Source organism: Sarcophilus harrisii, chromosome 1, assembly GCF_902635505.1.
Source record: "Sarcophilus harrisii chromosome 1, mSarHar1.11, whole genome shotgun sequence".
NCBI lineage: Eukaryota > Metazoa > Chordata > Mammalia > Dasyuromorphia > Dasyuridae > Sarcophilus > Sarcophilus harrisii.
The window spans coordinates 117,255,639-117,280,880 of NC_045426.1; the positions used below are offsets into that span (position 1 = coordinate 117,255,639).

Here is a 25,242-nt window from a genome sequence, read left to right on the forward strand (position 1 = left end):
ATTCTTTTGGGCAAAGCACCCACAGGAAAGGGTTTGATATCCTGTATGGATAGAGGGAAAGGAAGAGAAAGAAGAAAGATGCGAACAAAGGAGAAGAGAAAGAAAAGAAGGAGCTATTCCTGTTTCAATAGGATTTCACAGAGGTTGTTAACATGACATACAAGTGAATTAGAAGTGAGGAAGGGCTGTGCAAAGTTAGCAACCTCAGTTTTTCCTCTGGACCATCTCCCTATAAGACTGATATATGAGGAAGGAAAACCTAGTTAAATGTAAAAAGTCTTAACACTAAAGGATTGGTCACTTAGAGATGAATTTTTTTCATCCATAGCAATTAATAAAACTTTCTATAAAGGCATAAAATGGGGTGCAATTTCCAATAATGTACCTATACCGATGAAGTCATGTATTCCTACAGTTTTGAAGTGGATCTGTAAAATAATGATTGATAATTGAATTTCTTTAATATTGACATTATAGTTACTACTCAAGGATGTAATGGAATTATTTTTAAAGGATAAGAACAAAATAAACAAATATAATATAATTAATTATCTCTGTTAAATTAAAAAAAATCCAAGAGACCCTTAAAGTTTATGAAACAAAAACATTTAAAATGCATATTTTATTTAAATAGGGAAACTGTATGAAGATATCAATGCAGTTCAAGAATAAATGTATTTTAAATAGAATATTTTGAACCTGTTTTGTTCAAGTTTAGTAGTTTAAAAAAACATAGATTTTGTTAATAATTCAAACTAAGTAGTAGGTTTTTAACTAAAGAAAAAAATGATAGGCAAGTACATGTAATGGACTTAAAATTTCTCTTGAGGAAAAACTCAGTATGGCAAATAATGATATTTTGATTCTGTTTTTTGACATATTGTTATACATATATTATAACATATTTTATAATAGCATTAATAGCTAGCCCAAGTAAGAGGTAATATATTCTTTGTATATGTAAATGCTTGACTTGGCAGTGAGGCACAGCAGATTATTGATCTTGGATTCAGGAAGATATGAGTTCAGTTCTCACCTCTTGACATATAGAAACTGTATGACTCCAGGCAAATGCTCTTAGTGCTCTGGGCATCACTCTGTGATTATAACTAGCAAAGAAGGTGCTCACCTGCACTGGTGGAGGGATTTTCTGCATTTGGGAATTCCCTATGTCATTGAGATCCAGACTCTATTCTTCTGTACTTGAATATAGTAGTGAAAATGTGAAGAAGAGCAAAAAGCAGGTAATAAAAATTATTCAATCAATAAGCATCATTGTAGTAGTCATTATGCTAAGTAGTAGACATATGCTGGATCAAGAGTCAGGAAAACCGACATTCATATCCAGCTTCAGACACTTACTAGCTGTGTGATCTCTACCTGCTTCAGTTTCTTCATGGGCAAAATGTTATGATTAGTAAAAGCACCTACTTCTTAGGGTGGTTGTTATTTGTGAAGCACTTTGCAATCTTAAAATTCTAGTTGTATAACTGCTAGCTTCTTGTTCTTCTTACTTATATTATTACTGTTGTTACTGATTTTGAGTAAAAGAAAAAACTGTCCTGATTCTCAAAGAACTTACTTTCCTCATAAAGGAAAGATAGCACATAAAAGGAGGCTGAAAAGGAGGTGATACAGAAGGAACTCAGGCAGAGAGAAAATAGGTATTAGAAGAGAAAATCTGGAGGCTGGAGAGTGGAGTCTAAAGGGTGAAGATATGTTTGACCTGGACCAGCTCTGCTCTTAAAATGGAAGTTCTAGGAGGAACGAGCTAATCAGAGGAAGAGGCTAAACAGGTAACATGTTCTTTCAGTGTATAAAGTCCAAGGACTGAGTGAACTTCCAGAATGGAAAGGCTGCAGGTGAATGGGATAGAAAGTCTGAAGAGTCAGAAGTAACCTCTGGAGAGGAATGGAAAAAAAAAAAAGAGCAGAGCTGAAAACATATGGAGAAAAAGGAAAAAAAGCACCAAATGAGAGAAAAGAAAAAAAAAAAAAAAGGAGAAAGGAGATAGAGAAAAGGAAGGAAAAAAATGGCTTTTAATCTTTGCAAGGGGTGTTACATAACCTGACCATCTAGCTTTAGGCAGTATGTACCAACCAAAAGCTTTGTCTTCCCTTAGTATATGATCCTAGCCTGTCCAGTCATGTCTCTATTGCTTTCTTTTGGTTACTGGTTGCTAACATAATAAGAGTGTTTGTTCATTCCAGTAGTTGATTGGAGGAGGGTGTAAAGATCAGCATCGTACTTCCTATTCAAGCAATCTTGATTCTAGATATCTAGAATCTAGATAAATAAAATTATCACCTTGAAACTTTGGAGGTGCTCAAATCTGCCCTTCTGTCTTACAGATGAGGAAAATAGGTATATGAGAGGGTTAGATGACTTGTTAAGTGTCAACACTTAATCAGTTAATGGCAGAATTGGTATTGCCTATTGTATTCAGGATATCATACTCCATGCCTTTCCTTCATAATGATTCTTGTCTAATGAGAAATAAGATGTAAGAAACAACTATAATATATATTACTTGCTAAGTTTCTTTAAAAATTTAGTTGTACTATTTTATTCATTTTCTTCTTGGAAGTGTCTTTCAGGCTATATATTGCAGCTTAAACAAACTCACCAAATACTTCTTCATTGCCTTTTGTGTGATATTTTCTTTTGGTTCTTCAGACTGTGTGTCAAACAAAACAAGTAGAAGGTTGGCACTAAAAAAAAAAGATGGGATTCATTTTCCAGCCCAGAACTAGTGAGGTGATGATCTGGTTTAAACTCTGTCCTGGTCAGAATAGACCTAAAGTATTGTGTTCAGTTATGAGCACATTTTAGGAAAGACTCAATAAACTGGAAAGCATCAAGTAACTCAGCAAGACAAAAAAGCATTTATCAAGGTGCCTACTATGTTTTAGGCACTGTGCTAAATACTAGGAATATAAGTACTAATAATGAAACAATTCCTACTATCTAAAAGCTTGCTTTCTGCTAGAACTACAAGTACATAAAACTATATACAGTATAAATATAAAAATCAATACGTAAATATATATAGGTATACACTAAAAAACTTGACATATTTATAAAACAGTAGGGGAAGAACAACATTAGCAGTTGGCAGAATCAACAAAAATAATTATGCAGAAGATTCTGCCTGTGAAACATCTTAAAAGAAGGAAGTTACTCTGTGATGCAGAGATCAGAAGGAATAACATTGGGAATAGCCAGAGAAAAGGCTGGGTCCTAAGGTGGTGTGAGTGAAGAAGAGAGGGTTACGTTTGGCTGGATTGCAAAGTGGGGAAAGGAGAGTAATGTCCAGTGAGACTACAAATGACAGATTGGGGCCAAGTTATTTGGGCAACTTCATCTGTGTGACTCTGGACAAGTCACCTGACCCTGTTTATCACTGTTTCTTCATTTATAAAATGAGCTGGAGAAGTAAATGGCAAAATACTCCAGAATCTTTACCAAGAAATCCTCAAATAAGATCACAAAGACTCAGACACTACTGAACAATAGCAGCAGCAAACATAGGATTTTAAAAGCTAAACAGAGAAGCATATATTTTATCCTAGATAAAAAGATCAATATGATGCCCTGAGAACTGATTGAGTAGGGAAATGAGAGGGTCAGAGCAATCCGATCTGATTAAATGGCTTCTGAGATTTCTTCCAGCTCTAAAATCTTATACCTAAAATTGAACACATTATTTTCTCTCCCTAATTTAGGATGGTAGGTCTAGAGCTGGAAAGTTTTGCAGAGGCCATCTAGTACATACAGCTCCTCATTTTATAGATGAAGAAATTCTTTCTATTAATTCATCAAGCACTTATTAAGCATCTATAAGCACAATGTAGAAAATTTAACACCAAATTTGTACAAATAGTTTCTACGGAGAGGGCACTAGCAATGGGAATAGGGAGTATTAGATGGAGGGGCAAGAAGAGGCAGCAACATGAAGCTGAAAGAAGGGGTTTGAAATGTCTGAGGAAGAAAGGAAAGAAGGATTTATTAAGCACTTAGTATACCAGGCACTGTGCTTAGGATTTTACAAATATCTCATTTGATCCTCACAACAACCCTGTAAGACAGGTATTACTTATTATCTCCACTTTACAGTTGAGGAAACAGAATCAGAGATTAAGTTATTTGCTCAGGGTTACACAGCTGATAAGTAGGTAAGACTAGATTTAAACTCTAGCCTCCTTGATGCTGGACCCAGAACCTTAACTATCATGCCACTAACTATCAAGCCTCTAAAGAAAAAGAACTTAACTTAGTTTCCTCAGTTGTAAAATGGTGAATTATAGCAACACTTACCTCCCAGGATTTTTGTGAATATTGAATGAGATGTTTGTGAAGTGATCTCATAGTAAGTACTACATAAATGCTTATTGCCTTCCCCTTCCCTTTATAGTACTTCAAAACAGCTAAATTCATCACCTTATTTCATTCTTCCTCTTATATGGAACATGGTTCTCACTAAAGTGTTTCAAGAATTGTCATTTATATTGTTCTAAATCACTATTAATCAGGGAAATGCAAATTAAGACCAATCTGAGGTCCAATTATGCTGATTCCTGGTAAAAATCCTACTTTACCATAGTGTATTATTCTTAGTCTCGGACTTTGGTACATTAGTATATCTGAGATATTGCTGTCTGTGTTCTCCCTCTTCATGTGCAAATCCTATACTCTCCTTGTCTTTCCATTTTATTTAGTTTTAGTCCAAGTTTTCCTATAGTTTCCTATGTGTTTGTACTTTTCTATACCTTTACAAATTTACATTACAATATCCTCCAATACTTCATTAATTTTTGACAAATGGCTCTATGGGGATTAAATGAGACTAAGACTGCAAGAAAGGTAAGTCTAAATTCCAGGACAGTGTAGTGTAAGGTCACTCCCTCTTTCCATATTCCCTGTGGCAGTCATACCTTTTAAGATCAAGGGCAGACTCACTCATAGTGCTCACTCATATATACTCATAGTCCTTTTCTGATTCTTTCACTTATTAATAATCCTTCCCAATCACTTTGTATATGTCATATTTTTGTATATGTCACATTTAATCTGTAAACTCTTTATCCTTCCCCCCAGTAGAATGTAAATTCCTTGAGGGCAGGGAATGTGACTTTTGTCTTTGTATATTTGCACCTGATAAAGTCCCAGTGTTCCATTGATCCAAGCCATTAATTTTACCGAGGAAAGAATTAAGGATTTAGAGAAATGCCTTGTTCAAGGTGACACATTAGGATACTATCATGGCCCACTCTCCACAAAAATTGGAGGTCCTGAGCCCCAACTTGATCCTCTATTTCTGGAGCAATAATTGAGAAGGCACATATGAAGTTATGTAAAACATTTCTAGAAAAGTCATGTTACAGGAAAAAAAAAACATTTTTATGACACAAATATGGTATTGATACTTAAATCAGAAAGAAACCAAAATAGAAAAATTTCCCTAATTTCCCTAAGGAATATTGAAGCAACAATTTTAAATAAAATATTAGTAAAGAGATTGCAGAAATTATCACCAGGATAATATAGTATGATCAAATAGGATTTATACCAGGAATATAGGGCTAGTTAAATATTAAGAAAACTATCAGCATAATTAACTATATAAATAACAAAACTAACAGAAATCACACTAGAAAGCATAGGTATAAATGGAGTTTTCAGAAAAACGATAAACAGCATCTATCTGAAACCATCAGCAAGCATTACATGTAATGGGGATAGGCTGAAAGCATTCCTAATAAGATTGGAATGAAGCAAGGTCGCCTGTTAGCACTACTATTATTCAGTATTGTACTAGAAATCTTAGCATTAGGAATAAGAGAAGAAAAACAAATTGAAGGAATTAAAATAGACAATGAATAGGCCAAACTATCACTCTTTGTAAATGATACAGTGATACACTTAGAGAATCCTAGAGAGTCAACTAAAAAGCTTCTGGAATTAACCACAAAGTTATAGGATATAAAATAAACCCACATAAACCATTAGTATTTCTACATATCATTAACAAAGGTCAGTAACAAGAGATAGAAAATGAAATTCCATTTACAATAACCATAGACTACATAAAAATATTTGGGAGTCTGCAAATCCAGAAACTATATGAATATAATTACAATACTTTTCACACAAATAAGCCACATCTAAATAATTGGGAAAATATCAATGGGTAGATCAAGTTTATATAATAAAAATGATAAATCTACATAAATTAATCTACTTATTCAATACCATGCTAATTAAAGTACCAAAAAATTTATTTTAGAGAGCTAGAAAAAATTAACAAAATTCATCTGGAAGGTCAAGAATATCAAGATAAAAAATCCAAATGAAAGTGACCTAACTATACCAGACCTAAAACTGTATTATAAAATAGTAGTCATCAAAACTGTTTGGTCAAATATAAGATTTAGAGTGATGGATCAGTGTAATAGGTAAGTACACAAGTAATCTTCTGTTTGATAAACCCAGACTTCGGCTTCTGAGATAAGAGTCACAGTTTGACAAAAAATTCTGGGAAAACTAGAAAATAGTATGGCAGGAATGAAGAATAGACCAATCTCATATTCTATACCAAGATAATAATGGATTCACAATTTAGAAAAAAGGATGATACTCCAAGCAAATTAGAAGAACAAGGAATAGTTTATTATTAGATCTTTGGAGAATGGAGGAATATATGACCAAACAAGAAGTAGAGAATATTATGAAATGCAAAGTAAGAAGCTTCAAGAAATCTACTCATAAGCTTGGTATCCAGCTTATGGAACTAAGGAAATCCCAGGTGTCTGGAAGTTACTAGGGAGAAGGGATTCTCAGGAGTTCTCTGACAAAAAGGGACCTAAAAGGTAAACAGCCTCCTGGATATTCATGACTCATCATGATGTTTAGACTGATCACCCTTGCTTTCAAAGACATTATCACTTAGTGCTACAAAAATAGCCTTGGTGGTGTTCTAATGCCTCTTGAAGCCCCTTATAAAAGTTGAAGGGAATTAAACTATGTGACTCTCCAGGATAGGGATCCCCACTCCCCAAAACCCAAATATGAAAAAAAGAGTTTAGAGACATGTACAAAAGTTTCCAGAGACCAATTATCAGATTTTTAATATTCTATTGAATTATAAAGAACCTTTGGGTCCTAGTTAACTGCTCTTAGGATCTTAGGGATTAAGCTCTGAAATAAAAATGGGAAGAATTATAGAATTTGCCAAAACAAATCTGTGAATATTTGAGTGTTAAGCGTAGGAAAAGACTCACATAAAAAGATACTTCAGTTTCTATTTTTTAACACAGTTTTCATTGGGGAACTTCTCAGAGGATAAATGAAAACTCAGGTCACAAAAATCTTAATTCCTCCAAGGTTTCCATTCCTGGTGAGGACACCTACAGGAGAGATGTAGTCAGGCCATTAGAAATAGGCATCCTATAGGATCCCTCTTGGGCCATGTCCTACTCAGTAGCTGATGGTCCAGGGACTTTCAAATTTTGGGGATAAGAATGGACTTACCTGTCCAGCAGAGAATAACAAAAAAGAGGGTAGAAGGTAAGCTATTCAAGTCTTAAGTTTAAGAATATAAAGAGTTCAGAGGAATTGTTGTGACTAAAATATAGAACTTTTGATTACTCTAGGCTCAGAAAGCTATGAGCTGTCTCCTTAAGTTTAAAGCAAATGAGTTATTGATAGGAAAACTTTGTTTCAGCTAAATATCCCATCTCCCATCTTTACAGTAGACAATCCCCAATCACCATTCAGAGAAGCAGTTTGTGGGCTTTGCATGTGCATGGTATCTGCCAATGGGAGGAGAGCTAATCCAGCAGTTTAGCAGCTCACTCACAGGTGAGAGGCTCTGTCAAGGCTTTCCTGCTCATGAGCAACTAGCTGTGACTCTTGGTTTACTGTTCCCATAATCACAAATCACAGCTCTTTGCTCAACAAAGACAGTTCTGCAACATGGCAGAAAACCAAAGGTCGAGGTGGCCTCAATATTCCCTCCCAGCAGGGTCCCATACCCTAGCACTTCACAATATTTGAAATTTGAAATTTACTGAGCCTCAGCTTTGGTAGAAAAAAAAAAGCTTTGAAAAATGGAATTTTAACTCATTTTTCTACCTGTTAGACACTTGTTTTAAGTACAAAGTGTACTTTAAATGGGTGAATCCAATTGGCAAATTAGACTAAAGAAATTTCATATTGTTACTAAATTACATTTTTATTTATTGATGAAATTATAAAGCCTTAGCATAATTAGCTAACATCAGAATCCTAGCTACAATAAGTTCTCTACTCAACAGAAGAGAAAATCCTGACTTAAAAATATCCTAGAGTAGGGTTAGAAGTTCAAGACTAATTGAATGCTGTATCAAATCTTATTATATGTTCTATGTGATTCTGTTTTATGTATATTGTAAATTAATTAGAATAGTAGGTTTCTTGCTTCAAATACCAGGAAATATTATAGAACTAGGAAAAGTCTTTAATAGAATAGAAAATCTGTGCTGTCTTATCTGTTTCATTCTAATCCATAGTCAACAAGTGTTTTATCTATGCTTTTTCTTTTGGTGTAACCAACCAAAAGAAACAGGTTCTTTAAAAGTACAATTAAAAAAAGGGGGGGAGGGGGGAGGATTGGCCATGTTGGAGACTGCTAAAATGAAAAACTATTACAGAAATTAGTGGAAAACTAAAATGAGAAAGAGACTAAAGAGAAACAGAGAGAGAGAGAGAGAGAGAGAGAATATCAAATTTGTAAAAAAATAAAAAGAGGGGGGATAATTATTTTCTTTCATTTCTAGATTATAATTTGGATGTTCTATGAAGCATTTTGGTGAATCTTTGGGGGGATATACCAGTCTCATGAAAGTAAAAAGTGACAGATAAATTATTCCATTAAAAGGGAACCTTAAAATAACTAGAAGTTGATTTGAAAGATACAGTTTGAGTTTTAAGAACTATTTTTACTAATCATAAGATGTGTTCAGGAGAGATTCAGTAAAATAAGGATTCAGGGAAGTGTTAAAATAAGAAACTTAGGAAATAGCCTAGGAGAAATTAAAATAAAACTCTTATGACCATAATAATTCAAGAAAACATAAATTTTTATTATTAGAAGGCAAAAGAAGAGAGTTTTAAATAATCTTCAGATTCCACAGAAATAAAAGTAAGTAGAACTGGAATTTATTATACCCTTCTGTTGCTTACTGCTTTTGCAGCATTTAGAACAAGTCCCTAATAGATAGAAGAGCTGGTTAAAATTCCATTCTTCTAGGCTTTTGCCAAAGCTTATTCATAGAAATAAAAACTGAGTTTGAATAAAACTGAAAAATTCCAAATATTGTGAAGATAGGAGGTTTAGCTTAAATCAAGTTTGCCTATTCAATTTTGAACAACCCGAGGACACTGGATTTCACTTACTTTTTACTTGTTTGTTTTAAAACTATGAAGTATCTGTAAGATAAGTGGAATTCAATGTTTTTGTGAACCTTGAAGTACTTTCAGAAAAAGAAAAGCTTCCTTTGAGATCAGGAAACAATTGAAGGTAAGTGACATTTGATGATAATTCCATATTTCTATAGTTCAAATCAATTGTTTAAGTAAATTAAAACACAGCAAAAATTGTGCTAAAATCAGAGGAAGTAAAATAAGATCAGAAGTATATTTTGAGAGCTATAATTAGTAAGGCTATAATAAGTTAAGGTAAAAATTATTGAGGATAGAATTGAGCATAGAACATAGGAGTAAATGATGTACATTTATATCTAATAGAGAATGTTCAGATTGTAAAAGATTGTTAAAATAAGCATATAGCTTAAAGAAATATAAAATACTGAAATTTCGAGAGGGACAAGCACAACTTGCAAATCAGTTCAGGACAAATAATCATTTTATAGGATGAAGTAAAGAAACTTGTAACATAGAACAAATTTTTATCAGTTGAAAGCTTGTAAAGTCATAAAACAAACCATACTGCTTTGGAATCTCTATTAAATGATATATTACAATACATGAGGTTAAAAGAAACAAATTAAATTGATCTAATTTTGGAATGATTTGAAAAAAAAGAGAGAAAAAGTTATTCCTCCAATCCTTCAGAGAAGTACAATCTCCATCAGATAATTTTCCAGGCGTGTAATTCCTAATAATATGATGTGAAGTCAAAATTCTATTTAAATAAGAGCAGAAACTTTAAATCAAGAAATTATTATATTTACAAATAAAAAGCTCTTTCTTATATTAAAGCATGAGAACACTAATGATATTGAGCCCTGACTTGACTGTGACTATCCATAGAAAGAATAGTCTTTCTGGAATAAAGGAGGGGGAAGTGATAGATGATTAATTAGATCCCCATTTTGGTCCACTCAGTATTAATCAGTTTGATATGATTTCTTTTTTTTCCTGAGACAGTTGGGATTAAGTGACTTGCCCAGGGTCACACAGCCAGGAAGTGTTACATGTCTGAGGTATGATCATATATGCCTCTTCCTTTTTGTCATTTGATAGAGAGAAATGCTCCACAGAGATATCTTAGTAGATGTGGGATTACTGGGTTTAGACCTAGACGGGATCTTAGGGAATTTCTCTTCTAAGACTTGTCCAAAGAGTTGTGAGTTACCCATTTACAGAGTAAGTAGTGGTAGAATTTGGTTACAAACTCAGTGCTTTTTCTACTTTTTCTCTGCCCTCTCACTGAAAAGATAACCTTATTTTCCACTTAATAAAGATATTACAAATGACAGATTTCCGTAAATCTCTCTGCCTTTAGGGATAAAGTAGTACGTTTGGCAGGCTAATATGATATTACCATTGATTTCCAGGATCTAATTTTCCATAGGAGTGGAAGTGATTTGCTCTCCTTCTGAGGCAGGTTGAATAAACACATTCAATGATTGCTTTATACCTGACTCATGCTCATAAAAAAGCCCATCCTTATAAATCAGATATCCTAGGATCAAAGATTTAAAGCTCAATAGGACCTTAAAAATCACCCAGTACAACTTTCCTATTTACAGATGGGGAAACCAAGACTCTAAAAGGTTAATCCCCAAAGTCACTAAAGACCTATTTGTCAAGTTCATTTCTCATGCTTATTTTCATAGTACTTTTATATTAAGATAGTCTCTTCTGGGAGAATTTTAATAACAATCCTCAATAGACTGCTATTTATTATGTAAGGAAGGTGGTTCTACAATCAGTCTTGATGTTTTTGTGTCTCTGTTCTTTTTCTTTCTTCCTTTCTTTTTTTTTTTTTAATAATTATAACTTTTTATTGACAGAACCCATGCCTGGGTAATTTTTTTTTTTTTTTTTTATTTAATAGTCTTTTATTTACAGGATTTATACATGGGTAACTTTACAGCATTAACAATTGCCAAACCTCTTGTTCCAATTTTTCACCTCTTACCCCTCCCACCCCCCCTAGATGGCAGGATGACCAGTAGATGTTAAATATATTAAAATATAACTTAGATACACAATAAGTATACATGACCAAAACATTATTTTGCTGTACAAAAAGAATCAGACTCTGAATTATTGTACAATTAGCTTGTGAAGGAAATCAAAAATGCATGTGTGCATAAATATAGGGATTGGGAATTTAATGTAATGGTTTTTAGTCATCTCCCAGAGTTATTTTTCTGGGCGTAGCTAGCTCAGTTCATTACTGCTCCATTAGAAATGATTTGGTTGATCTCGTTGCTGAGGATGGCCTGATCCATCAGAACTGGTCATCATCTAGTATTGTTGTTGAAGTATATAATGATCTCCTGGTCCTGCTCATTTCACTCAGCATCAGTTCGTGTAAGTCTCTCCAGGCCTTTCTGAAATCATCCTGTTGGTCATTTCTTACAGAACAGTAATATTCCATAATTTTCATATACCACAATTTATTCAGCCATTCTCCAACTGATGGACATCCATTCAGTTTCCAGTTTCTAGCCACTACGAAAAGGGCTCATGCCTGGGTAATTTTTTACATTATCCCTTGCACTCATTTCTGTTTCGACTTTTCCCCTCCCTCCCTCCACCCCTTCCCCCAGATGGCAAGCAGTCCTATACATATGAAATATGTCACAGTATATCCTAGATACAATATATGTGTGCAGAACCAAACCGTTCTCTTGTTGCACAGGAAGAATTGGATTCAGGAGGTAAAAATAACCCAGGAAGAAAAACAGAAATGCAAACAGTTTATATTCATTTCCCAGTGTTCTTTCTTTGGGTGTAGCTACTTCTGTCCATTATTGATCAATTGAAACTGAATTAGATCTTCTCTTTGTCAAAGAAATCCACTTCCATCAGAATACATCTTCATACAGTATCGTTGTTGAAGTATATAATGATCTCCTGGTTCTGCTCATTTCACTCAGCATCAATTCATGTAAGTCTCTCCAAACCTCTTTGTATTCATCCTGCTGGTCATTTCTTACAGAACAATAATATTCTATAACATTCATATACCACAATTTACCCAACCATTCTCCAATTGATGGGCATCCATTCATTTTCCAGTTTCTACCTACTACAAACAGGACTGCCACAAACATTTTGGCACATACAGGTCCCTTTCCCTTCTTTAGTATCTCTTTGGGGTAAATGGGTAACATGGGTAACTTTACAGCATTAACAATTGCCAAACCTCTTGTTCCAATTTTCACCTCTTACCCCCCCACCCCCTCCCCTAGATGGTAGGATGACCAGTAGATGTTAAATATATTAAAATATAACTTAGATACATAATAAGTATACATGACCAAAACATTATTTTGCTGTACAAAAAGAATCAGACTCTGAATTATTGTACAATTAGCTTGTGAAGGAAATCAAAAATGCAGGTGTGCATAAATATAGGGATTGGGAATTCAATGTAATGGTTTTTAGTCATCTCCCAGAGTTCTTTTTCTGGGTATAACTAGTTCAGTTCATTACTGCTCCATTAGAAATGATTTGGTTGATCTCGTTGCTGAGGATGGCCTGATCCATCAGAACTGGTCATCATCTAGTATTGTTGTTGAAGTATATAATGATCTCCTGGTCCTGCTCATTTCACTCAGCATCAGTTCGTGTAAGTCTCTCCAGGCCTTTCTGAAATCATCCTGTTGGTCATTTCTTACAGAACAGTAATATTCCATAATTTTCATATACCACAATTTATTCAGCCATTCTCCAACTGATGGACATCCATTCAGTTTCCAGTTTCTAGCCACTACAAAAAGGGCTGCCACAAACATTCGTGCACATACAGGTCCCTTTCCCATCTTTATAATCTCTTTGGGATATAATCCCAGTAGTAACACTGCTGGATCAAAGGGTATGCACAGTTTGATAACTTTTTGGGCATAATTCCAGATTGCTCTCCAGAATTGTTACATTCGTTCACAACTCCACCAACAATGCATCAGTGTCCCAGTTTTCCCGCATCCCCTCCAACATTCATCATTATTTTTTTCTGTCATCTTAGCCAATCTGACAGGTGTGTAGTGGTTTCTCAGAGTTGTCTTAATTTGCATTTTTCTCATCAGTAGTGATTTGGAACGCTCATATAAGTGGAAATAGTTTCAATTTCTTGATCTGAAAATTGTCTGTTCATATCCTTTGGCCATTTATCAATTGGAGAATAGCTTGATTTCTTATAAATTAGAGTCAATTCTCTATATATTTTGGAAGTGAGGCCTTTATCAGAACCTTTAACTGTGAAAATGTTTTCTCAGTTTGTTGCTTCCCTTCTAATCTTGTTTGCATTAGTTTTGTTTGTTCAAAGGCTTTTTAATTTGATATAATCAAAATTTTCTATTTTGTGATCAATAATGATCTCTAGTTCATCTTTGGTCACATATTCCTTCCTCCTCCACAAGTCTGAGAGATAAACTATCCTATGTTCCTCTGATTTATTTATAATCTCATTCTTTATGCCTAAATCATGGACCTATTTTGATCTTATCTTGGTGTACAGTAGTAAGTGTGGATAAATGCCTAGTTTCTACCATACTGATTTCCAATTTTCCCAGCAGTTTTTGTCAAATAATGAATTCTTAAGCCAAAAGTTGGGATCTTTGGGTTTGTTGAACACTAGATTGCTATAGTTATTGTGTGTCCCTGTTCTTAAAACATTTTGGAAGTAGACAGTTGTCCAAGTATCTTTTTTTAGGGTGAGCCAAAATATCCAGGTCTATGCTTATCATTGTCAAGCCTTTTAGGAAAAAAATTGTACAAGTATCATGAGAAAGAAATAATGTTCAGTAGATTCCTATTTGCAGAGTATTTTTTATTTTTGTTTTATAGATGATAAAACCGAGCAAGGAAAACTGAATGTAACATGTCTAGTAGGTGGGAGAGTATAGACTTTAAATTAGATATTTAAACTCGTGGCCATAATTTTTCTACTCCCCCTCCCCCACAGTGCTGCCTTTAAGGAAACATTTAACATAATCTGTGGCAGTGGATTTTTAGGTAATTGTACTTAGATTAGATTTTTGCTTTCTTTTAATTGAGTCAAAGGAGTGAGTACACTGGGAGTATACTATATAGTTGACAGATTTTGTATCTTGACATATCACTTCAAAAATCAGTGCATTATTTAAGGCAATTAAAATGTTGGGCTTGTTCATTTATACTTGAGGATTTTTAATCATCAGTTACGTTCATTTAAATTAGAATTTTCTGCAATTTTGTAAAGTGTGAGCATTGGTGATTAAGAGTCAGACAAGTGTCAAATATATGTTTTTATGTCATGTAATTTTAGGTTTCTTTCTGATTCTCTGCCTCCTCCCCTCTCTCCCCACCCAGTAACACAACCAGATCTAAGTTAATTGATGTTCGTGTCACTTCTGTGAATTAAAATGGTTTGTTTGGTGAGAATTAGATTGGTAAGTTTCTCATTTCTCACTTTCCTCTCCCTCATTTCTCATTTGCTGTTTGACAATACAGGAAAACAGTCGAGTTCAACCTGAAACTGTTATGTGTTTTTAGGGAATAATTTCTCTACATTTTTAGTTGCAAGGGTTAGGAATTTTATGTACTTATACTGTACTGTACCATCTGTTACTTTGATCCTGAATATTTTTGTAAGGACCCATTAAGGACTTTCTTACTGGCATCAGAAGGTGATTATGACCTTAACCTTGATTTTGTAATTATTCTTTGGGGAAAATATATTAAAGCACTTGTAGTTTCTTTTTGCTTTTAGCTCTCAGACTTGGCAGGACTTGTTAAAGGAAGAAAAGGAGAAATTCACACTTTTTTTCAATCTTGTCAACTCTAAGCCTAAGAATTTGATGTTGATTTCTGGGAAATTTTTTGCACTTTCAGTATTTTAAAAGGACTAGTTTGTGAACAGATAGAAAAGGAAATAGTGATACAAAGAGGGAGTGTGACTTCAGCAACATAGATTATTGCCAGATTCACCTTATTTCCTTTCTTGGTTAGGGTTATTAGCCTGGTATCTCATGGAATGCTATCAAAACCATTTCCTTTGATTTTTACATGATTTTAACAAAATATTTGATAAAGTCTTTCACAATTTTCTTGTAGAAAAAGATGATGAGATATTGGCTTAGGTCATCATACAATTGTGGATTTGGAACTCCTTGAATGGCTTGACCAAAAGAATAGTGGTTTGATAAAACTTGAAAGCAAGTCTTTACTGGAATATCCCCAGGTTTCTGTAATTGACCCTTTCTTGTTTAACTTTTTATCAGTGAAATGAATAAGGGCACACCTAGCAGGCTTATTAGATGTGTTAGTGACAAAAATTAGGGGATAATTACTTAGTTAAGATTCAAAAAAGATGTTGACTAGTGGAACATTGGACCAAATCTAATAAGATAGAACATCATACAGATCAATGTAAAGTCTTATGCTTGAATTTAAGAGCTCAATTTCATAAGTGAAAGATGGAGATTATATAGCTAGAAAGCAAAGAAAGATATTAGGGGCTTTTCATTGATCTAGTCACCAGTATAAAATGGCACCCAAATAAGATGAGATGATTTTAGGCTGTAATGAGAGAGGTATAGGATGCAGAAAAAAGTCCTGTACTCAATATTTAGATAATAGGGGGGAGTCTACGGAATGGGCTACTTATTTTAAATGAAAACTATTTTATGTTTAGTTCAAGACACTACATTTTTAGAATGATATAAATAAGCTAGAGAAAGCAGACCAGAGAATGATAGTTCTCAAGTTCATGCTATAGAGGGCACAATGAAAGTGACTAAGATTGTTTAATGTGGATAAGAGAATACTTGAGGGAGAATGCCATAGCAGTACTCAAGGATTTAAAGGGCTATCAGAAGGAAATACTATTAAAATTGTTCTTTGGGGACCTAGAAAGCAGAACCAGAAACGATGGGGAGAAGATATAAAGAAACATTTAGTTTTGATGTAAAGAAAAGCTTCCTGACAATTAAAGCTATCCTCCTTTGTATCTAATATCTCATATACAATAGGAAACCTAGTGGCTTTCCCTTTTAAAGGACACCATTTCTATCCCCAGGTGATTAGAATGTCTAAATTCAATTAATCAACCAAAAATAAACAAGTGTGAATAAATCCTTAATCAATTTGATAGAATTATAGGGGTTTTGAGTCATTGGAACATAGGAAATATCTTGTTCTTGTTACTTTAGAAGGACTGAAATTTAAGAACGTCTCTAAGGCTCAAAGTATCATTTTGATAGAGTATATTTACACATGTCATTGCTGTTGTTCAGTTGTTTTCAGTCATGTTCAACAACTCATGACCCCATCTGGGATTTTTTTGATAAAGATACAGGGGTGGTTTGCCATTTCCTTTTCCAGTTCATTTTACCAATGAGGAAACTGAGATAGATAGAATTTAGTGACTTTCCCAGGGTCACACAAATACTAAGTTTCTGAGGCCAGGTTTGAACTCAGGGAGATGTGTTTTCCTGACTCCAGGCCTGGCATTCTATCCAGTGCCATCTAGCTGCCCCTTCTCTACATTTACACATACTAGTAAGATTTTTATTTCAAAGTAAAATTATGATCTTTGTTTGTAATCATTTGTACTTAAAATTCATTTTCAAAGATAGGAGAAATTATAGTAAATTATAATAAAATATATATATTTTTAATTCTTGCATCAGTAATTGATATAATTGATACACCTGCTCCTTAGCATCCCCATGGACAGCAAGTTAGTTTGGATTCTGTCAGTCAAATAGCTATAAAATCAATGGTGAAGGACTCCTTAGAGAGAATGAGGTAGAGTAGGATAATAACCTTTGTAACCTAGAGACAATTAGATGATGGCACAGTAGAAAGAATGCCAGACCTGGAATAAGAAAGAATTCAAATATAGCCTTAGACATTTACAAGTTGTATGACCCTGCACAAACACTTAATGTCTATCTGCCTCGGTTTTCTCAATTATTTTTTTTAATTTTATTTTTTATTATAGTTTTTTAATATATAAAACATATGCATGGGTAATTTTTCAACATTGACCCTTGCAAAAACTTCTGTTCTAACTTTTCCCCTCCTTCCCCCTCCCTCCTCCCCTAGACGACAAGTTGTCCTATACATGTTAAATATGTTAAAGTATATGTTAACTACAATATATGTATATATATTTATACAGTTATCTTGTTGCATAGGAAAGATTGAATTTATAAAAAAGGTAAAAATAACCTGAGAAGAAAAACCAAAAAACAAAAATGCAAGCAAAAAGTAACAGAAAGAGTGGAAATGTTATGTTGTGGTCCACAATCATTTCCCAGTGTTCTTTCTCTGGGTTTAGCTGGTTCTGTTCATTACAGATCACTTGGAACTGATTTGGATCCTCTCATTGTTGAAGAGAGCCACATCCATCATTGATCATCATGCAGCCTTATTGTTGATCTCATAGTTCTGCTCATTTTACTCAGCATCAGTTCATGTAAGTCTCTCCAAGCCTCTCTGTATTCATTCTGCTGGCCATTTCTTACAGAACAATAATATTCCATAACATTCATATACCACAATTCGTTCTCCAGAATGGTTGGATCCATTCACAACTCCACCGACAATGCATGTGTCCCAGTTTTCCCACATCCCCTCCAACATTCGTCATTATCTTTTCCTGTCATCTTAGCCAATCTGACAGGTGTGTAGTGGTATCTCAGAGTTGTCTTAATTTGCATTTCTCTGATCAACAACGATTTGGAGCACCTTTTCATATGACTAGAAGTAATTTCAATTTCTTCATCTGAAAATTGTCTGTTCATATACTTTGACCATTTATCAGTTGGAGAATGGCTTGATTTCTTATAAATTAGGGTCAATTCTCTGTATTGTTTGGAGATGAGGCCTTTATCAGAACCTTTAGCTATTAAAATGTTTTCCCAGTTTGTTGATTCCCTTCTAATCCTATCCGCATTAGTTTTATTTGTACAAAAGCTTTTTAACTTAATACAATCGAAAATTTGTGGTTGTTTTCTCAATTATAAAATTGCAATAATAATAACATTTACCTCTCATGGTTGTTATGAGATAAATATTTGTAAAGCACTTAGCATAGCATCTGGAATATAATAAGTACTTACTGCATGCAGTAAGTGGAAGCTTCTTCCTTTCCCTCCCTCCTTCCATCCTTCTTTCCTTCCTTCCTTTTTTCCCTATATCTTGTAATCTGTAATGTGATAGTGAGCATAGGCACTATTATTTTTTTTAATAATTAAAGATTCTCATTCTAACTTTAGGATTTAAATCTTAGCAAGAAGAATTCAGTGTATATACATAACCCATAGTATAAATATAATTGCAAGTATTATAAGAACAGTATTCAAAGAAGTTTAGAACAAAAATATTTCTTGAGTAAAGCTATCATAATTTAAGTTTTAATATGTCTTATGGCCATATCTCCTTCCTCAGTGGCTTTTTAAGGCTTGTTTTTAATTGAACATCTAAGATTTGTTTTCTCTTACAAAAATTAAACAATAAAAAAAGGAAAGTTATGTTGTCCATCTCTAGGTTAGATTCACCTTTCTGTAGAAACATATTTCTAAAAGTGGAAAACCCAGCAACATGAAAATTATTGTGTTTTGATTTCAAGAAATTGAGTTTGTTGCTTTTTTAATAATAGTGAGGTAATATTTCACCATGGATACCTGCTTGGTTGCATGAAATTGGAAAAACTTCCTTTCTCAGAAATGACTTGATGATTAATTCTTCAATGTAATAAGCTTTTTCCAAGATAGAGGTTTGTTTGTTTGTTTGTTTTTTAATGGAAATAGGTTTAGATGAGAAATCCTTGATTTAAAGGCTTGAATTAACTTGATCTAAATTCTGATTAAAAACCATCTATATATACAATAGTAATGACTGTATAGGTTCTTCTGATCCAAAGGGACCTAACAATTTTGTGTATTATTTTCAAAATATATTTGCATCTGTGGAAGGTATGTTTCAAAATATGGCCATCCAAATTAAGACTTTGCCAAGGAAATTTAGAGTAACTAGAAAACTGTCATGGTGATAGATTCCACATCTTTAAGAAAAATAGCTAGGTGGCACAGTGGATGGAGTGTTGGACTTTGAATCACAAAGACATGAGTTTAGATCCAGCCATGTGTACTCACTAATTGAGTGACAAATCACTAAACCTCTCTTTGTTGAAGTCTCATCTGTGAAATGGGGGTGATACCTCTCAAGTTTTTGAGGATCAAATAAGATAGTATCTATAAAGCAGTGGATACTTGGGTTAAATTTGTCGGACACCATATAAATGTTATTGTTGTTATTAATAAGTATCTAAAAGAAGCGAAACTAGTAAAACCTTGCAAGTTGAGTCAAAAGACCTAGGCTTAAGTTCCAATACTGTTCCTTATCCTCTAAATCCTAATTTAGCTCTAAATCCTATCAGTTTAGGTCTCAGGTAGTGGTTCCCATTCACCTTTTCCTTTGTTTAATTTCTATATAGGATTTGCATTTTGAATAGCAATACTGACCATTAACCAAGAAGTAGTTTTTGAGTCAATAAAATGATTCATACTATATTAGATACTGGGACAGCAATAGAAATATAGGATGAATCCCTTGGCCTAAAGGAATTTACAGACCAATTCTTGAAATAAGACTATGATAAATAGTGATAGATATTTGATAATTATGTGCCAGTAATGTAATGCAGATTATAAGAAATCTAGAGGAAGGGGAGATAACAAGGACTGTACTAATAGGGGAATGCTTTATGAAAGAAGTAGGATCTTGTGATGAAAGGGTAGGTAGTATTTGGTTAAATTGAAAAACATTTCAATTGCATGAGCAATAAATTGTTGAATTTTTGAGCCAGAAAAAGGCTTACAGATCATTTAGTATAACTAGCCTATCTCAAACTATACTGCAGACAGATAAAATATTTAAATTTCATTACCTTGAATTCTTCTAGAGGCCAAGTCTTTATCCCTCAGGAACTCAGGAGGCAGGTCCTGCATGCTGTGGAAAAGAAAGAATCTAAAGGTACAAGGAGCAGAGAAGAGGAACCATTCCATTAAGTTTATAAGTTTTAAAAAGTAAAAATTTTTAACGTAAAAGTTTAGTGGATTGAGGGTTTGCAGACTGCTAATTATAAAACCCTCTCAATTTATAGATGAGAATACTGAGATTTAGAACCAGGGTCACAGCTAGTTAATAGAGCCTGGGGACTAGAATCTCAACTTTTTGATTCTTAGTCCAATGTTATTTCTTTTCTTTTTTTAATCATTATTTTATTTTTCTCCAATTACATGTAATATAATTTTTAACAATTGTTTTTAAAACTTTGAGTTCCAAATTCTCTTCTTTCTTCCCTTCCCTTCCCCTTTATTGAGAAAACGGATATGAAGTCATAAAAAACATTTCCATAAAAATAATTCTGTGAGAGAAAACAGATAACTCCTCTTTACATGCAAAAAACCCCAAAACAAAACAAAAACAAAACCCTCAGGAAAAATAAAGTTTTAAAAAAATATGCCTTAGTCTGTATTCAGAAACAATCAGTTCCTTCTCTGGGGATGAATAGCATTTTTCATCATAAGTTTTTCAAAATTGTCTTGGATCATTGCACTGCTGAGAATAGCCAAGTCATTCACAGCTGATCATCTCACAATATTGCTGTTACTTTGTGCTTAGTATATTTTACCTTGTATGAGCTCATGGAAGTTTTTCCAGGTTTTTCTTAGAGTATCCACCTCATCATTTCTTATAGCACAATAGTATTCTGTCACAATCACATACCATAATTTGTTCAACTATTCCTTATTTCTTTTCTTTTTTTCTTTTTTTTTTCCCCTCTACTTAATATTATTTCTCTCCAATAAAATGTAAAGATAGTTTTTGTAAGATTTTGAATTCCAAATTTTTTTTTTATCTCTTCTTCCCTTCTCACTCCCTCTACTAGACAGCAAGCAATCTGATATAGGTTATATGTGTGCAATCATTTCAAACATATTTCTCTCTAATGCTCTTTCTACTACAAGTTTGATCCCACTGAGAAGGTTGGATCCATGTGCTTCCAGGACTTGGCAATGAAGGGAACTGCATAAGATTTACTAGAAAACAAAGGAACTTGGATTATAAGTAAACATTTTTTGTTCTTTTGTTTGCTGAAACCTTGAGCATAGGAAAATTTGTATTTGAAAGGCAGATGGTTTTGATTATTTTTATTTTTAAGAGATTATTAGGCAAATAATTTGTAGTCATCTTCATCCCTCTTCGGGCAATATTACAGAACTTTCTGTATCATACCATGGAAAGCTCTTTGCCTTGGAGGTTTACTCCACCTCAGGACTATTTCTCACATTGGAGAGTATGGGGTATTCAGGAAAGACTAGGACCTTTGGTGAGAGGGTTTGCTGAATACTCCAAGTCTGCTCACCTACCTTTTACTTTGGCTTCAAGAAACCCAAATTCTTTGGAATCCAGTAGATATAGATTAGGAGTTTACATTCTATGGGGGAAACAACTTGCTTATTTATAAATATTTAGAAATATATGTTAGGTAATTTTGAGTAGAGACAGGCTCTAGCAGCTAGATTAGAAATACCTCATTAAATTAAATCATGAGTTAAATTTGTAGGGCACTATGTAAATATTATTATTATTAATAAGTATCTAAAAGAAGAGAAACTAGTAAGATTGTTATGCCATAGCTCTCTTTAACTGTTCTGACTTGGTTTCCTTGAACTAGTTTCCTTTGTCTCAGTTTCCTTAACTGTTCTGTCAAATCCCCTTAGTCGTAAAAACCCACTCTGGTCCATTAAGATTGGGAACCGTTTACTCTAAGGTTATAAACTGCTAGCAAGATAAACAAGAGAGCAGAACTCCTGACTCTTCCCTGTCCTCAAGAATTTACACTATCCCTCTAAAATATTCCAAGATACTTCACTGACATCTTTATCTCTGGGTATTCAGACATCCTGTTTCTGGGCTTTTAGGAGTTATGGTCTCACCCCAACCTGACAGAAGCGCCATCTCTCCCTCCTCCCCCTTTGCCCCTCCCCCTCCCTCCCCATCCTCGTGGTCCTTTGTCTTTAGAGAATATTTAAGAGGTTGGCTTTCTTTTGTTCATTGCTGGAAGAGCCTGACTGCTAGATGCAGCAGGCTGGATTCTTTGCTCCCCAGCCCTGGGACCAACATGGATTCCTTGGTCCCAGTATATCTTTATCTGACTGTATAATTTGAGACGAGAGTCCTGTCCAATCAATTATACTCTCCAATTAATAAACTATTGAAAACTCTCTAATCTCTCTCCTGCCTCAGTTTCTCTGGCATTACAAGATCTTGCAAGTTGAGTCAAAAGACCTAGGTTTAAATTCCAAAACTGTTCCTTATTCTCTAAATCCTAGCATAGCTTTAAATCTTATACCCTTAGGTCTTAGGTAGTGGTTCCCATTCACCTTTTCCTTTGCTTAACTTCTATATGGGATTTGCATTTTGAATAGCAATACTGACCATTAACCAAGAAATAATTGAGTCAATAAAAAAAATAATATTCATACTAGATTAAGTACTGGGATAGCAATAGAAATATAGGATGAATCCCTTGGCCTAAAGGGATTAACAGACCAATTCTTGAAACAAGACTATGATAAATAATGGAAAACTATCTCAGCAGATAGGCTAAATCAGGTTGGGAGCAGCCCACAGACTTTAAACCTGATGGTGATTTTCAGAGATGCTTATCTCGTATATGTGAAGACGGATACATGACAACACTTTGTTCCAATGACCATACCTGGTGGAATGGTATTAAAAACTCCACTGTTTAAGCATGATCAGACCTGGAAAATGCCAAAATCATCCATTGCATCTTGGTCTGTCACCAAGTATCGTGATTTTTGTCTTGCCACTGAACTCAGTACCCTGACCTCTAGAAAAGGGATTGAAACTGATAGTTTTGCAACTTTGCTTCACTTAAATCCAATTCAGGGGCAAGTCAGGACATCACTCATTCATGATGTCATTGGAAGGAAGGATGAACAACACTTCTTACATTAGAAATACTCTCCATCCTTGTGGTCTCATCTTCTAACTGGCTGGTTCCTCCCAGAACCTTTAGCTGAAGGAGGAGCCGCAGGGCAAGGAGATCCTTATGTCTCCCCAGGCTTTTCAGCTTTCTTTTATATATTCCCTATTTCCTTTAGAATGTAAGCTCCTTAAGGGCAGGAACTGTCTTTTTGCTTCTGTTTGTATTTCCAGACTGATTAACACAATGGTTGGCATATAGGAAGGGATCTTAATAAATGTTTGTTGACTGACTGAGACAAAGGTTGAAGAAATATGTCTTCCTTTGGTTGCCCTTTTATCTTTTAATCTCAGGAGGCTATACTTTCACAATATTGTTTAATTTTTAATAATTTATTTAATATTTTATTTGTTCCCAATTACATGTAAAAACAATTTTTAACATTTGCTTTTTAAATTTTTGAATTCTAAATTCCCTCTTTCTCTCCTCCCCCAATTAAAAAGGCAAACAATTTGATATAGATTGCAGTCATGCAAGACATATTTCCATATTTGTCATGCTGTTAAAAAATGCAAACAAAAGAAAAAGAAAACTCAGGAAAAATAAAGTTTTAAAAAGTATACTTTGATCTGTTTTCATCAGTTATTTCTTTGAAGATAACATCTTTCAACATAGGTGTTTTAGAATGCTCTTGGATTATTGTATTGCTGAAACTAGCAGTCATTCCGTTGATCGTTATACAATATTGCTATTACTACGTACAATGTTCATCTCTGTCTTCTCATTTAAGTTCTCAGGTTTTTCTGAGAGCATCCTGTTCATTTCTAATATAATAGCATTCCATCACAGTCATAAACTACCACTTCAACCATTGCCCACTTCATGGTCATCCCCTCAATTTCTAATTCTTTGCCACAAGGAGAGGGGTTCTCTTTTTGTTTATATAGGTCCTTTTCCTTAAAAAAAAATCTCTTTGGGATACAGATCTATTAGTGGTATCTCTGGGTCAAAGCATATGCATGGTTTTGTAGCTCTTTGGGCATAGTTCTAAATTGTCTCTAGTATGGTCGAATTAGACACAACTCTATCAAAAATGCATTCATGTTCTTATTATTCCCTTCAGCAGTTGTCATTTCCTTTTGTGTCATGTTGAAGTCCAACTGTAGTAGTGAAATAAGGGTGTGTTATGCAGGGGCCAGATGGAGAGAAGTTCAATATAAACTCTTTTAAGTTTTATTGATGAGATAAACATATATACTTCCAATGCTTGTAGACTTGATATAAAATGCACTTTAATGTTCCTATAGCTTTTTGTAACAAGCACAATCTATTGAGATGTAAATTACTTAGTTAGAGATGTAAATAATTGAGATACATATCAGAGTAAAATTATCATACCAATATCCTCAAGTATCTTTTCCCCAAATGCTTTTAGTCTCCATTGTGGGCTGTTTTTCCTATCCTAACTTCAAAGGTGTGTCTTTGATCCAGTATATAGTAGAGTTTGCATTTTGCTTCAGTCACCAGATTTCTTATTATATTAACAAGTATCAATAAGAAAAGGGAGGTTGGTGAGCCAAGTTACTCTAAGATTTCCTGGAGTGGATTCTTACCTCCTGGCTCTCTACAATTCCCGGTTCTTATTTAAAAGATGAAGTCTATGAACTTCAATTCTCATAGTTGAGAATAATTGCAGAACAAACTTAAAAGCACAAGGGGCTAAGTCAGTCAGTAGTAAAATAAAACATATGAGAGGAACAAAATGCAAAAGAATA

At 34.0% G+C, this 25,242-nt stretch overlaps 1 protein-coding gene across 2 annotated transcripts in view; it reads left to right on the forward strand.

The window, feature by feature from the left end:
* Positions 1-25,242, forward strand: part of PLGRKT (plasminogen receptor with a C-terminal lysine) — a 75,489-nt gene that overhangs the window by 32,037 nt on the left and 18,210 nt on the right. The window contains exon 1 of one of the 2 annotated variants that reach the window (XM_023498414.2): positions 17,812-17,920. The exons of the other annotated variant lie outside the window; for it this stretch is intronic. The gene's annotated coding sequence lies outside the window, so the exon portion shown is untranslated. Of the gene's footprint in view, positions 1-17,811; positions 17,921-25,242 lie in introns of those variants that run through there. 2 annotated transcript variants of the gene reach the window in all.